The sequence below is a fragment of the Labeo rohita genome, unplaced genomic scaffold (assembly GCF_022985175.1).
Source record: "Labeo rohita strain BAU-BD-2019 unplaced genomic scaffold, IGBB_LRoh.1.0 scaffold_762, whole genome shotgun sequence".
In the NCBI taxonomy this organism is placed as follows: Eukaryota; Metazoa; Chordata; class Actinopteri; order Cypriniformes; family Cyprinidae; genus Labeo; species Labeo rohita.
The window spans coordinates 2,195-7,577 of NW_026129703.1; the positions used below are offsets into that span (position 1 = coordinate 2,195).

A 5,383-nucleotide genomic window follows, 5' to 3' on the forward strand; every position below is an offset into this window, starting at 1 on the left:
TCAAAAGATAGATAGATAGCTGGACACCTTGAGCGAAATAAAATAATTATTTCAAAGTGATTAGGCCTATAGTTTTATATGGCTCGATGGTATGATGATAAGAGTCAAATGGACAGAGATTTTATTTAGAGACCTGCGTGGGACAGGCAGTGGACCAAAGCACTGTGAGGCAAGGGACGGGAATTCAAAAAGTTCCTAAACTTACAATGTGCTTTTTTTTTTTTCCCACCAACCCCATTTAGAAATTTGCACGGGACAGGCCTATGGTGCCATTGTTCTGTCTCAAGATGCACATCAGTAATTATTTTTTTTTTCATGGCTGCATTGATACACCTTTCAAATAAACAAAACCTTTACAAAGCAATTATAAATGGCATACAGTGTTCATTTCTAAATCTTAACTAATAGACATACTATTATAGAGATCAACAGTTTTAGTGATTAAATGATTTGGGCACAAGCTGGATCAGAACTATAATGTCAGAATATTTTTTTTTTTTAAAAGGAGTTACAGAAAGTTTATTTGTTTATTTTTGTGGTAGTTCAGTGCATGGGGAAGAGGTGTGTCTTCAACTGTTTTTGAAAGCTTTGATGATCTGAGCAGTTCGGAGGTTGATCTCCATCACAGCGCCAACTACTTTCATGTTTTTACAACTTCCAAGACTGAGATTACAGATTTTTTTATTTGTTAGAAATGTAGTGACACTTGAAGAACAATTTTGAAAGTTTCTGACCAGTAAGAAGAGAGAACAAAAGCTTGGTGTGACCATCCACCACCAACAACTCCATTTTCTGTCTTGATCTTTTAGAGAAACAAAAAAAGGACGTTAAAACAGTAAAAAAGTGAGTAGGCCTTTAATTTGCATTTTACACCATTAACAGACAGTAACATGGTCGCTGCAGTGTAAAGTGTTACCAAAAGTGATTGTAGCATCCAGACATCTGTAGGATGCACATTAGATGCACTAACTCTAGCCTTAGCTCCAAAGTATTGCATGTTTAGTATTAAATTCCACATACATATTGACATCTTTAACTCTAGTCTCAGTATTGCATGTGTGGTTTTACATGTCATTTACAGAGCTGAGTAGTAACTGATTACATGTAATCTGGATGACATAATCAAATTCCAAAATTAAGTACTTGTAATTAGGGTAAATTACATTTTAAAATACTCACAATCAGACCACAGTTTTTTTTTTTTTTTTTTTTTTTTTTTTTTTTTTTTTTTTTTTATGGATTACATGATTACATATTATCTACATGATAGCAATAAATTATTCATAATTACATTTTCATTTCTAAAGTAGCCTACTGCTTATATATATTTAGAAATCTTCAAGTTTATATTTTTTGTTTCTATAAATATTCAGTTCATTGACACTGGTTATGCTCACTTGACAGGTAAACAAAATTTCTTTCTTTTTTTAGTATTTTTTTTTTTGATTGATTTTAAAAGTATTTATTTTAATTTTTACATTTTTTTTTATGATTTAATTAAATTATTAGCTTTTCATTAAACTCATAAACCCCCTAAAGTTTTTCACAAACACCAGTTTGGGAAACCTTGACATAATGTTAGGTTTAATGAACCTCATGTTTTTAATAACAACAAATGTAATATATTTTCTTATTTTTTGTATTTTTATGTTGATATTGTACAAGATTATCTTAATTAAATCAATGCGATAAATGAGTTTGGTCAAAAATGAGTTCTAAAAATATATAGTGCTATCATTTTTAAATTTATCATAAAAGTATAACTAAAATCCATTATTTTTTAACATTTAACAGGCTAGAATGGATTAAAATTTGTATGCAAAAACTATACATTGAATATATTTTAATGGGTCAAAATCAGCAAGCTGAGCTTTGAGTGATTTCTCTTTTGTTCTTCGATTTACATCAATGACACAGACTGCAGCAAGTTTCACTTTAAAAGCAGTGCTGTCACTTTAAAACATGATGCTTGTGATCAGGATCTGACACACATCTGTTTTTCTCCCAACTCTTTATGGTCATTTACGGCTTTTTAACTCATTTAGGACAGTGTTTAAGAGGTCATTAGCTTAAACAGACATTTTGACATAATTTTGCACGACAGTACCAAATTCTCTTTTGCATCTTATGCTTGATAGCGTGTCCATTCAGTCTATGTGTGTGTGTGTGTAGACTGATTGATTGATTTGTTGATTGGTTAATGTCAAGACTAATCTGATTATCATTTAACTTACAGAGACGTACATCATCAGCAGATAAGGATCATGGGATGTACCTGTGAGTTATGATTGTTGCACAATGTCACATTTGTAGTGTAAAACGGATGTGTTTACAACTGCAAAGAGTAGAGCTACTGAATGCTGCAGTGTTTTCCAGATAACTTTTGTTCAGTAGTTTAATAAAACTTCATGATCTTATAAGTACAACTTCCATTAAAAAATGTTTCTGTTTCCAACAGCCAGCGTTTCACTGCCTGAGAGAAAGATCGTCCTTCTTGGGAAAACAGGAGATGGTAAAAGCAGCGCTGGGAACACGATTCTTGGAGAAAATGTGTTCACCACTAAAGCTTCGGCTTCAGTGGGAAAAGTTGAATATCAAAAAAGTGAAAGAAATGTTTATGGAAGAAAGACCACAGTTATTGACACACCAGGAAACTTTGACACAGATCATGATGATAAGGAGACAAAATCTGAGATCATTAAAGCTCTGATTGACTGCACTCCTGAGATCGATGCCTTTGTCATTGTCCTAAAGGTTGGAAGATACACAAGGAATGAAAATGAGGTTGTACAGAAAATCCTGAACACATTCAAAGATGAAAACCTCTTGAAACACACAATGATCTTATTCACTTTTGGTGAACAACTAGAAGGCAAGACCACTGAAGAATTTATGAAGGACTGTTCGCAACTAGAGGAGCTGGTTGATAAATGCGGAGGCCGCTGTCACGTCATCGACAGCAAATACTGGAATAAACATAAATGGGGAAACAAGAGCAACAGAGTTCAGGTGAAAAATCTGCTGGGGACCATTGATGAGATAGTGAAAGAAAATGGCCGCTATAGCAACAAACTGCTTCAAGAAATGGAGAAACACATTCAAGAGGAGGTGAAGAATATAACAGAAGACAATCTGCCTCCAGAAGAACTACGAGAGAGAGCAAAGAAAATATTTACCAAAAATATCTGGAGCAATTTGCAGGATTAATGACAGGGCTCGTGCTTGGTGGTATTTTAGGCATTGGTGTTGCAGTATCTGCAGTTCTGGCTATTTTAAAATCATATTCAACTCTAAAAACAGCATTTGCAACAGCAGGTGTAGCGGTAGCAGAAGGAGCAGCAGGTGCAGCATGTGCGAGTACATTCGCTGCAGGTGTGCTTGCAGTTGCAGGCGCTGCAGGAGGTGTTGCAGGAGGAATTTATGGATGGAAAGCAGCAGAAGAAGCTGAATCTGTGTGTGACGCCATAACAAAGGCAGCAGTGGGCACCTGGGAGAATGGAAAAATTCTGATTGAGAAGGCAGAAGAAATGGCTTCCCTTAATAGCAAAATGGCAAACTGAAAAAACAAACAAACAAAAAAAAAAAAACATTAAACTCATGCTTATACCTGTTTGTCATAAACCTTGTCTTCATAAACCTTGTCATATATGAAAATCTAGTGTGTCTATATGTGTGTGAATTAGATGCATACTTTGTGTTCCAATGAATGCATATCTTTATAACAATCCAATTGTGTTCAGTTAGAATGCGTTTTATTAAACTGAACAGTGTTAACATTTGTGACAACTATAAACTCATTCTTATATTATTTTAATATATTCATCACTTTAATCAATATATAACATTTATGCAAAGTAATAATTAGAAATGATACTTTGAATAGATGCAAAGATCAAACAAGCAGGGTGTCACGAATCTGGTCGGTGCTCTGCGGACCGCTCACCACCAGATGTCACTCTCACCTTTCCATTTCACTCTGACTGTTACTTCGCACTTCGGACTGCATCTCCCATCCTCCACCGTACTGATTGCGTCAGCCCCCATGACCAATCAGGCTTGGACTTTCCCAGTGCAAGTCATGGATTGCTGTGTCGTTGTATTCCCATTGTTAGTTTTTCCTAGTTTCTTGTTCCGAGTTCCTAGTTCCCAGTGTTTTGTTTTTCCAGCCTGGTTATCTCGTTTTGACTGTCTAGCCGCCTGCCTTTTGGACTATCGCTTGTATTGGATTATTCTCTACGATTGCCTGTGATATTCCTGTCTGCTCCTGCTTTTACCCTGCCTGTACGACCATGTCTTTGTCTCTCCCCTTTAATAAAAGCCCCCGTATGGATCCGCTCGCCTCTCGCCTCTCTTTCCCCATTACAGAATACACCGTCAACACAGGATCCAGCAGCTTTCACCCTGGACATTCATTCGACATGGACACTGACAGGATTCTCTGTAGAATTAAACAAGGACCATGCACGCTCGAGCAACACATCCGTGAGTTTTTAGCAATCGCAAACTATTCTACTCTGCCGGACTGCATCATTATGGAAATCTTTTGTGATGGTGTTAATGAGCCTCTAAAGGCCAGACTCAGACGCGAGGGTCCGCGTTCATCACTTGCGGAATTTCTAGACTTTGCTCTGTTGTGTGTGGGCTCTCCATTTACCGTGGGTGTCGCGGAGGAGGAGCGCGACACCATGGAACCGCTGACCTGACCTGGCCTGGATCGCGCGGGAAATGGCGGCCATGTCGGAGCGCGCTCGAGCAATGGCGGCGACAGCGGTGCCCGTTCACAAAATGGCGGCCGCGCCGGAGCGCGTTCATACTCTGGCGACGACAACAGAGCCCGTGCACAAAATGGCGGCGACTGCGGTGCCCGTTCGCAAGACGGCGGCGGCGCCAGTGTGCGCTCACAAAATGGCGGTGACGGAGGAGCCCGTTCACAAGATGGCGGCGAGAATGGAGCTTCATTACGTCACAGCTGCCATACCAGAGCCATATAAAGTTGCAGCTGCATTTCCTGAGTCAAGTCAAGTTTCCAAGTCAAGTCAAGCTGCAGCTGTATTTCCTGAGTCAAGTCAAGTTTCCAAGCCAAGTCAAGTTGCAGCTGTATTTCCTGAGTCAAGTCAAGTTTCCAAGTCAAGTCAGGTTGCAGCTGTGTTTCCTGAGTCAAGTCGAGTTTCCAAGCCAAGTCAAGCTACAGCTGCTGTCCCGGAGTCAAGTCAAGCTACGGCTGCTGTTCCAGTGTCAAGTCAAGCTACGGTTCTTGTTCCTGTGTCAAGTCAGGTTAAAGCTGTGTTCCCTATGTCAAGTCAAGTCAGAGCTATCGCCCCTATCTCAAGTCAAGTTACAGCCATCTTTCCTGAGCCAAGCACTGTCAAGATGGCTGCCACGC

The 5,383-nt window shown here is 38.9% G+C and overlaps 1 pseudogene; it reads left to right on the plus strand.

The window, feature by feature from the left end:
• Positions 1-749: 749 nt before the first annotated feature.
• LOC127161889 (GTPase IMAP family member 7-like) lies at positions 750-3,565 on the plus strand (annotated as a pseudogene).
• Positions 3,566-5,383: the final 1,818 nt, after the last annotated feature.